Below are 11,785 nucleotides of genomic sequence, written 5' to 3'. Positions count from 1 at the left end.
CTCTTGCTTGAGGATGTCAGTGATGGCCTTCTGGACAGCAGTCAGGTCAGCAGTCTGACCCATGACTGCGGTTTTGAGTAATGAACCAGGCTGGGAGTTTTTAAAGGCCTCAGGAATCTTTTTCAGGTGTTTAGAGTTACTTTGTTGATTCAGATGATTATTTTTATTGCTCGTTCAGAGAACCTTTTCATAATATTCTAATTTTTTGAGACAGGGATTTTGGGTTTTCATGAGCTGTTTGCCAAAATCATCAAAATTAAAACAATAAAAGACCTGAAATATTTCAGTTGGTGTGCAATGAATCTAAAATATATGACAATTTAATTTTTATCATGACATTATGGAAAATAATGAACTTTATCACAATATTCTAATTTTATGACCAGCACCTGTATGTGTGTGTGTGTCAGAAGGAGGAAAGAAAGGTTTGCAACTGCACAGCTTTGCTCTGTCGTGTCTCAGTGGTATCCCCGTATTGTCTTCCACCCGCCTCCGCAGCGGGAGGAGACATAGAAGCAGCATGTTGGCCAGAAAACCCTCTGTGGATCTGTATGTGTCACTACCACCCCCACAGCTACCCGGCCCACCGGGGATGATAGCCTAGTGATGAGTCATCGCCACCCCACCTCCTCCTCGTGTCTTCTCCCACTCCCTCTCCTGACATCTCTCGTGTTCACCCCTCACTCTGCTCCTCATCTTCTCGTTCTTTATCCATCCTCTCACACGCTCAGCCTTCTCCACTCCCACTCTGCTCTTTTTCTCCATATTCCTAATCTCAACCATTTGTTCTCCCTCATTTATCCTGTCCTATCTTAGCTCCATTAAGACTCCTTGTGCTCTTGTATTGCATCGCTTGCTTGTCTAGTGTTTTCATCCCTTTCTTTATTCACCGTCAGTCTTCTGCATTACTCTCCCAATGCGGCAGCTCAGATTTTGCCACCTGTTTTCTCCCCCACCCCTTCCACCCCAACCACAAGCTTCTGCTCCAGCTCCACCTCTGTCCTTTTCCCTGTAGGTCTGAGATGAAATGACTAACACGCTGCCAAGCCACGGACTTGTCGCGGAGTAGATGTGTAGTTCATTCAGCCTGGAGGGGGAACTGACTGACAGAGTCCCTGATTGTGACGTGGGGAGGGGAGCAAATAACAGAGAATCACAATATGGGTGAAGTGTGAGTGACAAGACTTTGAACAATTTTTTCACAGTGATGAAAGTAATTATGTCAGACTTATTGTAAAGGTTTCTATTATCTTGCTAACTGTCCTCCCATTTAATGAAGTAAAAGGAATCCTGTTCAACAGTTTAATGATCATTCTGGTACAAACCACCCCTGGGGTTCTTGAGAAGCATTTTTTAAAATAATCTGTCAGTGTAGACGGTAAGTGGTTGCCCTCTTCTGGTTTCACTGGGACTCTACAACAAGTAGCAAATTGGCTATAGTCATGGTGTCTTTATTATAGTCCATGGGAAAAATATTCATGTCTTCGTGTTTGACTCTAAGTAGCAAAAAATTGTCAAGTGGAAGAAAGATTTTACACGATTATGAAACATTTTTATGAAGAAAAATCAGAAAATCTGTGCATGCATTTGTATGTTGCATCTAAAACTTTATTCCACAACTTTGTGTTGATCAGTCACATAAACAACATAAAATACGTTGAAGATTTTGGGAGTAACACGGAAAATTGTAAAAAAAAAAAAAAAAGTTTTCTAAAAGTTCAAATAATATGAATACTTGCAAAGTACTGTAGGTTTCAGCTCTGGTAGAGTGTGCATAGCATGTACATCCTGTTAGCGATGCTGACCTGAAATAGACTGGATTAAAATTAAAATTCAAAGTAAATTCCCTCTTTTAAAACATTTCCCCCCCCCATATCTGGCTCATATCTTGAATATAAATCCAAAAGGACCTTCCAGGGCACTTCATGGGGTAAAAGTAGAGCGAGCACCCTATAAACACAGGCTGTAGTCCTCAACGCAACCATTCTGGATTCAGTTTCTGACCCTGAGACTGTTGCTGCATGCCTCATAAAGTCCCATTGCCTTTCTGGTGACTGAAAACGAGGCCTCTAGTGTCAAAAAAGATCTTTAAAGAGAGACCTTGCAATACACGTAATAAACAAAACACACACACACACACACATACACACAAATCTAAAGTTAAAAATGTCCATGTCAGTAAATTGTGTTTTTATGGTGTGACTGCCTGGAATTGAAAATAATTAACTTGACTTTTCACCACAGGAAAAAAACAAACACTAAACTAAAACAGGAAACAGCAAGCTGTGTTATTGGGTGGGTCTTATAGTAAAATACATAGGATTTACCTAAGTAGGACATGAGGAACATTCTGTTATAATTTGACATAATTTATTCACTCTTATTGAAATTAATGATACAATTCAACCATTTAAACATTTCATGTCAGACAGGAGGGGAAGTGGGTAAAAGTTGAGCAAACTATAGCTTATGAATAATACCAAAAACATTTTATCCATATTATTCTGTTATATAGTTTAAAAGGCAATTCTACTGAACACTGCAAACGTGTATGTAAACTTCTAAATTTGATTAAAGTAAAACAATGTATCCTTCTCATTAACTTGTAGCTAATGGAAATAATTTTGGTAGTAACTTAAAACTGGTTAAGTTCTTTCTGACTGTAGAAAAATTATTTTTTGATATATTGTTTCAGTAAACATAAAACAGTACATGTAAACAGTACTTTAAGACCTAAATTTCTGGGTTGATTTTACTATAAATTAGTGAATTCTTACTTGATTGCTATTGTTTATCAGTGATTCTTGAGAATAGGGACAAAACAGGTCCCATGGATAAAGCACAAAATTTGAATAAAATATGCACAAAATATAATTTTTTCAAATATCTGACTAAACTAACCTGGGTCATGTGAGCACAACAATGTATATTTTCCTGGAATATTTTTTATTTTAAACATTGTAGTTGGTGGATGATGCCTGTAAAATCCCTTGTCCAGGAGCAGAGATCAATACATTATAATAGTTTAAAATAATTAAAGAAATACTAAAATTATATATTATGACAATTAAGTATAAGTAGTCATATAAATAATTATAAAAGTATCAATAAATTGAAATAAAAATAATTTTTATATATTTTCCAACTCCATTGAAATTTGTACCTAGTTTTTGTCAACACCGTCAGACATGAAAAGAATGTAAAAAAAATCAGGCATTATTGGGGGGCACCAGAAAATCTCAGGACCCCATGACCACTTCCTTTCTTTTCCTTTGCTAAGAGGGCTAGTTAGCTCTGGTTAGCAAATGTTGTTCTTTAGTTTTTTCTTCTGTTTTATTCCTAAGTTGCTTGTCACAACCATGATGTGTCAACTCCATAACTGACAATTTTCAAAATTTTGATGAAATTTTATGAAATAAAAGCTTAATTTTGGTAAACTAAAGATTTCATGGACCTGATGAGCTACAATATGGTCTCCTTCAGAGTAACATCATATAAATTGAGGTAGTTTGGCATTTCGTCAACTCCGTCAGATGTCAACTCCATCAGAGTTTTTGTGACTCTTTAAGTGAAATTGTTGCCAAATCTCATTTAAATGTGCAGCTAATTCATTTTAATGTATTTTGCATAAATGACATTACTTCACATGTATCAAATTTTTCTTTTTACTCACTAGTTTGTCACCACCTTCAGTTCTGTGTCAACTCCGTCATGCACTGTCAACTCCATCAGATGGACTTTTTCTTGTTTTTTGTTTTAAATAATATTTATTTTGTTTCTTGAGAAGCATTTGTCTGTAAAATTAGTTAAAAAAATAGCACTAATATGGTATTTTAAAAATCATTTTATATTTATTTTTGTCAGATGGTGATGACAAAGTTCTGGGTCAGGTCGATTAAAAATGTAATTTAAAAAAAAATGTTGCAACTGGGAGCCTGCACCTTAGCATCTTTACATTTCCAAAACATTATTTGTCATATTTGCATAGATAAAGTTGAGAAATAATAATAAAAAAATGGGAAAATTAAAACCCATTTTGTCCCTAGTCTCAAGAATCTGTTATATGTACGAAATGTTTCGCTATAAATAGTTGTGTTTGGGACTTTCCAGTTAGCCTAGTTACCTGAACATGTACTTCTGGTAAAATATGACAGTATAACAGCACCCTGGGCAGTCCAATCGTTCCTCTGAGTCACATGATGGACTTACGGAAGTTTTGTACTTTTTCCTGCATAAATTGGCCACTAGTTAGCTAGAAATGTACTGGAAAAGTCTAAAAAGTAAAGTTCTAGACCTTCAAAATAAAATATGATACACTTATTCTAAAAGGTCTACCCGGAAGTGGAATGTTTCCGTGTTTGCAGCTTGCCGTCAGAAGACTGTGAGTTGTCGCCTGGTTGCTGCTCCGCTGTGAGAAAAATGTTAGGAGCTGTTTGGGACTGCAGTCGTGGCCGCTGAGCCCATTTCGGGGACAAAAGAACAGAATAAATTCGCCGAGTGGAACACCTGTTAATGCTTAAAAAGGTAAGTTGATAAAAACCATTTCATACGTCTATTTTTTTGTTTTGGTCATATAAAAAGTTTTTAGATAAAAACAAAACAAAACAACAACAACAACAACAACAAAAACCCCTTCCAGAGTCCAGTTAATAGAGGAGTAGTTTCCCGTTTAAAATAAACGGGTTGTCTAGGTTACTCTGTGCCACTGACCGGTGTTTTGAACTGTTATGTGTAGACTTAACGCTGGGTTAGCTTGGCAGAAAAGTCACAAATAATTTTCTCCGCCGAGTACAGTTCTGCTTTTTGATGTCTCCTTATGAACGAAGAAGAGGAAACAATAATCAGCTATTACTGACTTCATGGTGACTTGTGAGGCACGTCTAGCTGTTGGATGCAACAAGTTTCTCTCTATTATGTCTCTGCCTGTGTGACTGGACTGTTTATCCCCAGAGGAATTCATTATTCCTAATCTGATTGCATGGAAGTTGTGGCTGTTACTGTTAGCGGTTCTGGTGGATTACGCATAATGATTCACGAGTTTTGTGTGAGCAGATGGATTGTTATTTCCAAGCTTTCATGTACAGCTCTGAATCAAGAGTACAGCCCCATCGCCCCTAACCACAGTGCATGCTTCTGAAGATCTCTCCATCAGCCCATTTCTGCTTTTTGTTTTTAAGCTAGACCAGCATGCACGACATGTAGCACCAGTTCATATAAATTAGCCTTTTTATCAAGAGTGAAACTGTTTATCAGTTATGATTTTTAGATCGGTGGAAACTGCTGTTTTATATCCTGTTTATTTCAGATATGTGAACTACTTCTTGTAGGTCAAGAGCCTCAATATAGCATAAAACATTTTTGCATGACATGCTAGCTCAGTTGAATATTTAAAAAGCAAATATGTCATGCATTTGCCTTATATAAAAATATTTATATCTTCTTTTTTTTTTTTTTTTTACATTAACCACAAACTTAAGTGGATTTTGTGTGACATACCAACACGTAGTGTGTAATTGTGAAACTGAAAAAACCTATAAATGGTTTTCAAAACTTTTTTTATTTGCAAAAAAAAAAAAATCTGAAAAATGTGATGCGCATTCATATTCAGGCGCTGTTTCTGTGGCACCTCAACATAAATTCTACTACAACCAATTGCCTTTAGATGTCAAATTATATATTATAGTCCTGCTTGTAGTTTAACTTCTATATAAATGTATGTGTTCTGTAAAAATCTCAGATATTTGTTAGAAGATGAAGACCAAAGAATACAACATACAGGTCAGGTATATCATCTGATGATGGAAAAACGATGGTAAAACATGTCTGTCCATCTCAATCGGCACGACGGGCAAATGGCAACAAGACCCACAATGACTGTGGATCTACAGCTCAAGTTGGAAAATTTGTCAACAGAAAAGTGGACAAATTCAAATCCTAATGTGGCAAGAAGAAAGTGAATAAAAATCCCTTTTGCTGTTTACCACAGTCATGTGGCAGTCACAGCAGACATGTGCAAAATGCTTTCTGTGGCAAAAAAAATAAAATAAAAAAAATATTGATGCTGCACAAAATTCTGAGTGCACTATCCCCGCTGATGACCACAACGTTGTTTCCTCAGTGTGCTGTCAAGCACCTGTTAATCACCTTTTTATAAAAGTTAGCATTGTGACTGTAGAAAAGACCTAAACATGTAGAACAGCAGGTCTTCCAGACCAGAGTCGAAAACCACTGTTGTAGGTCAAAGCATGCACTTGATGGAATGGCCCAGTCAAAGTGTAGACCTAAATTTAATTAGCAATCTAAGCCAAGACTTTGAAGTTGCAGTATACTCTCCATCAAGTTACCTGGAACTATTTTGTTTAAAAATAAAGATGTATAGAAATGTCAGTGTAGATGTGCAAAGCTGGTAGGAACCCAAAAAGAGCAGCTGTAGTCGCAGCTAAAAGTGATTCTATAAAGTGTTGAGTTACAGAGGCTTCATGCAAATGTAGCCCTCAATTTTAAAGGCTTTTACTCATAAAAACAATCTTTACAAATCTGTGCATCTCTTCTCCTTGTCTTTTATTCTACTTTTTCACCACATGTGCCACTTTTGTGTGTCACGAAAAACTCTAAAATGGAAAAACTTGTGGCTGCAGCAGGAGAACATGTAAAAAACAGTAGCTGACATACAGGAAGTGAAGAAAGTCTTTTCTCACTCCATATTAATAACACTACTTTCTGAGTAGCAGAATCAGACATGATTCTGCTGCTTAAAAAAAAAAAAAAAACAGAACCAGGCATGGTGAGTTTATTGCACTTGAGATAAAAATAAACATGAACTAGTGAATCGTTTTATGACAGACTTGTAATGAATTATCACCCCACTGACTTTTTTTGTTTGCGGTAACTGAGAACTGTTGATAAGGAAGGCCATCACACGTTTTGTACAGGTGCAAACCTGAGAGCCCCATCAAGAAGTGCTGCAGGTTATGGTGTATTAGGACATGCATTCTTTGTATGGCTTCCTCCTCCATTACATGTTGAGTTGAGCTCAAGACTTAACTTCTTGCTACTCTTTAAAATATGTTCTTATCTTTCTTCCTTTTACTCTATTTTTCCTTCTGCCATCATCTGTCTCACATGATTACTTCCTTCTGAATCACGCCATAGTGAGGGGAGAGGTGAAAGGTTGCACAGTCAGCCTGCTGTCTGGGTTAATAACAGAATGATATGAGTTAAGATGAGCCCATTTGTGCAAAGTGTCTCCGAGTACAGCGTTCTCGTGAGAAAGCATGGTGTTATCCAGGAAATGAACTCTAGTCGTTTAGTGTGTACTTCTTGCAAAACAAGAAAATTAGTTTTTGTACGACAACAAAAGTTGTTTTGCAAGCACTAATTTATTTTAGAAATTTAATTCCAGAGAAATAGATCACCCTATCCAATTCAACTATTTGAAAATACCTGCCAAATGTAGATTGTTCCACTCATCACACAAAACCAAACAATGTCAGACTGAGAATGGATTTATTCTTGTGAACAGCTGACAGGTCTGTGGTGCTGGACTGTCGAGTCGAGTTAGAAACATCTTCTGGCGTCCTGAAAAGAGACGGACAAGTGCATTTGTTCGCGCACAAGGTTGTTCACTAGAGGTTATTGTTCAGATGCGTCGCTGTACTGGCAGGACTGAGTCACTATTCACTCCTAATTGAAAGTGGGCTGAAAGCAGCAGTGTCTCTGTTGATGGGTACATGAGTCACGTCCTTTGTGTGTGCCTGTGCTCTGTAGCAGTTCTTCTTGTGGACAGCATCTTAGTAGAAACGTGAAGTCAAACGGCAAGTTGTGGGAAAGGCTGATTACTGGAACTTGGCGTGATGAAGGAGCTGAACTATGCAAAGAATTTCTAGCCAGTCAAGACTCTGTAAACATTACGTAACAAGTTTATCACTAACTAAAATACACTACCAACCACATAGTGATTGCCCAAAACTGCCCAACCGGTTATTTGCAGTATTACCAGAACTGCTCCCAGTCAGGAATCTGCAAAGTGGCTCTGCAAAGTCACCTGCAACAAACAGAACTACCAACGTGTTCAAGGAGCAACAACTATGGAGAGATGCAGAGTAGAGGTTGGAAAATACCAGGATGCACAAGTGAAACGTTGGCTTTGTGATTGTTTTCTGCCGCTGTGGTATTTGTTGTGGCTGAGATTTGTGTGTTGATGGTCGATCAGTTTAAAACCGGAGTCAGCTATTTATATACTCCTGACACTTCAGCTTTATTAGTGTCAATGAGCAATTAATTTACAACGGTTACCTCTAACGTGTATCCTCAAGTCAAACGATGATGGTTGATAATGAAAAGTCTTATAAAAAAACATAAAATAAATACAAAAAAGCCTGTTTGTTTTCATAAAGAAGAAATATATAAGGTGGATATTATGCAGCATCCTAATAGACGTGAGAATAAATGCCATTAGCATTGGCTACAAACAGCTCATCACTATCAATCCATTTCTTTCAGCTAAGGATAGTTTGAAAATCAAGGAATAACTATTGTTTTAGTCGCAAGCAGTGAGTTGAATTTAAAATCAAAGTGAGCAAAAACCTATTTTATTTAAAAGAAATTCTCAGTTTTGCGCAGTTATAAAAGGCAAAGTATCGTATATGGGAGCCACATATGCGAGATAATTAAAGGTTCAGCTGCTAAGCAGACAAGCCGTTTGCAGCTTGAAACTTTTTTCTTTTCCGTGTTGCTTCCCAAACAGCTGACTTTCTTGTGGGCCAGGAAGAAGAGAGGTGGGGTGGGGTAAGCAAAACTCCAGCCAATCTGGCACTTTCTCTGGCATCAATGAAAAGGTTTTGAATCCCAGGAATAGAAGATTCAAGCAGTTTTGAAACTGTAACTTCATAAAAACCTTGGTGTACTTTGATAGCCAAAAGCAGTTGATACATTTTGATCCTCACCTTGTTACGTGAGCTCTGTCCTGCAGTGCTTTTTAACTTCATCACTCTCATTGCCAGCTTGTCTTTGATTTTCCACTCCAACTTCTTCCTTCAAGGAAGTGATACTTTTGACTTCCAAGAAAGAAGTCAAAAGTCTTTGTTTTGACTTTTACATAGTACAAGTCAAAGTACATAAGTTTTTTTTTTACTAAGTTTAATTACATTTGTAATTTTTGTTTTTATCAAATTTGATTTAATCTTATGTTTTTGTCAACAAAAATTACTATAAATCATATCAACTAATGCACATTTCAGAGGAATGCATTTTTACATTTCTATCTGTATTCCTACTGTGTGTACAGGAAATCTTTTACTACTGCAGCCCAGCATTGATGGGAGCAGAATGACTGCCGTGCTTTAGACTACAGGGTGTATCAGAATGACACAAGAGAAAAGGAAGAATGAGGAAAATGTGGGTTTAGTTCAACAAGTAGTGTTGCAGTTACATGTTTTCTTAATACTGTGCAATCCTGATTTGCACAAACAGTTTCACTTCAGCGCATTTTAAACCCACAATGCGTGTCGAAGACTTCTACTAGAAGGCATCAATCTTTTATCTTAAGCCACTTTTTTAATTTCCAGTTTATGCCATCTCTACTGTTGCACAATGTTAGAAGTTGCTTAGTTCGTTAAGGTTAAAGTTATGATCTGGGAGTCATCTCCACATTCAAGACGGTCAAACGTTTAGGTAAAGATCCACCTGTTTCAATTTTTAACGTTTTTGCAATATTTATCTGATTATTTGATAAATAATAAAAATAAAAGCTGCACATGTTACGTCTTCAAAGTAGCGTTACTTTTGATGCAGTAGTATTAGATTTTCTCAGAACTTAATTTTAGAAAGGGAGGATTTTTTTTGCACCGGTTTTTACAACAAACCAGTCATTTATAAATGCTTATAGGTTTAGCTGTAAAAGTGGCAATTATGTGTAATGCTAACACTGAGAGGTAATTATTTAAACAAGCTGTGTTGAGCTATTAAACTTAAATGATCCTCACCCGCCAGACCTTTTCCTGTAGCTGTCTCTAGGGAAATTGGGTTTTGATGTTCACGCTTGATTCATCTACGAATGACGAATGGTAGTTAGATGGGCCGATAAGGTTTTGCATCCTCTCACTTTTTATCAGAAACCCGTAAAAGGATGTCGTGGCATGTTTCTGAGTATTCTCCAAGATGAAATGGTAGAAGGCTGATCAGAATGACTTCTGAGATTCAGACTAACATAGTTATTGTGATGAGAGGCACAAAGGAAAAGATAAACAAAGCAAGAGACCTATTTAAGCTCTGCTTCTTGTCTCTGTTATAGCATCCCCTTTACTTCCTGTAACTCGTTAAGATACAGAAAGAGAAGTAACGGCAATTCCTGATAACTTCAGTTTATTTATTTTAGGAGTCAGTTCTTGGAGCTTAAGTTAATTTTTACTTTGCTGTAGCTAATATTCACCTGCTTTTGAATCAATTTGTGATGTTGGATAACCAAAGAGTTTTACAAAGGGAAATCTTTTTAAACTAAAAGTAAATCGAATGCAGATAAGATGAGATGAAGCTGTCTGACTAAATAAAACCTTTGTTTTCGTGCATCTGTATCTTCTGTGCATTTTGTCACGTTACAACAGCAACTTTTTCATGTATTTTATTTGCTACAATAAAAACGACGCATTGTTCTAAAATGTAAAATACTTTAAATTAAGTCTTGTGTGTTTTTCTATTTAACTCCATTTACCCATGCCTAAAAACAAGCCTTGGTGTAGAACTACCATCAGAAGTTACCTGATAAACCATGTGGATAACTTAATCTCAGTACAAACACAGCTAAATTGTGGAGGCCGTACAGGTGTGTTTGTGGACAAACATCATGAAAACCAAGGAACACAGCAGACAGGTCATGGAGAAAGTTGTTGTAAGGAGAAGTGCAACTGAGAGTTGGGTTGTAAAACATAACCCATCATCTCTTAGAGCAGCACTTTTCAATTTATCACTTGAACATGGAAGAAGCTTGTGAAAACCTACCAAGTCGTGTCTAGTCTACAGCAAAGGCCATTGCATACTACACTTTTTAGATTTTCACTACTTTGTGATGCTCTGTCACATAGTCCCACTGATTCACTGATGCTTCAGGTTTTAATGTGACAAAATGTGGAAAATGTCAAAAGTCATGAATACTGTTGCTAGTCAGTGTATGTTTTAGCTTTCAAATGTGAAGTAATGTTCTGACATTTCTGCAATAGACTTAATTTTGAGTGATGTAGGACCACTTTAATATTTACTATGCTTTTATTGTGCTGACAATCATGAAGTTTTTTTTGTGTTATGTTTGTTTCTACAAATATGTTACTGATTGTCTGAAGAAGAAAATGCTCCTTGTATGAACATAAAGCATAAGTAAATATAATAAGACACATTATTTTTTTTTTGCATAGATTTTATAAAGAGCAAGTTCAGTGTTAGTCAAAGGTTTTGGGTTAACCCAGAAATCTTAACACCTTAGCATCTGTAGTGGCCAACAGATCTTTTACTAGTACCGCTGCTCTATATAGTATATCTAAACCAAGTGATGCACACGTGGAACCACTGAAAGCAATGAATATAGCCTAAAACTGCCTTTCACAGTCAATATGTAGGGTTACATGGCGTAAGAAATTATAAAGACAAAGTTCCAGTGGTGTGTTAAAATGAAACAAGGTCAAGGGTTATTGTGGCTGGGTGAAACCACACTGGCACTCTCAGACACCTGCCTTAAAAGACACATAACAAGGAGGCAAAAAAGCGTTAACAGTTTAAGAAAGTAAAAGTTTTTGTT

At 36.7% G+C, this 11,785-nt stretch overlaps 1 protein-coding gene across 1 annotated transcript in view; it reads left to right on the top strand.

The window, feature by feature from the left end:
* The first annotated feature begins 4,369 nt into the window (after positions 1-4,369).
* Positions 4,370-11,785, top strand: part of arap1 (ArfGAP with RhoGAP domain, ankyrin repeat and PH domain 1) — a 73,004-nt gene continuing 65,588 nt past the window's right edge. Inside the window, exon 1 of the mRNA XM_088011876.1 lies at positions 4,370-4,524. The gene's annotated coding sequence lies outside the window, so the exon portion shown is untranslated. The remainder of the gene's footprint in view (positions 4,525-11,785) is intronic.

The sequence above is a fragment of the Poecilia mexicana genome, unplaced genomic scaffold (assembly GCF_051168715.1).
Source record: "Poecilia mexicana isolate PSO_F unplaced genomic scaffold, ASM5116871v1 scaffold_13, whole genome shotgun sequence".
NCBI lineage: Eukaryota > Metazoa > Chordata > Actinopteri > Cyprinodontiformes > Poeciliidae > Poecilia > Poecilia mexicana.
Note: the sequence above shows the minus strand (reverse complement) of the source record. Positions and strands in the feature narration are given on the sequence as shown.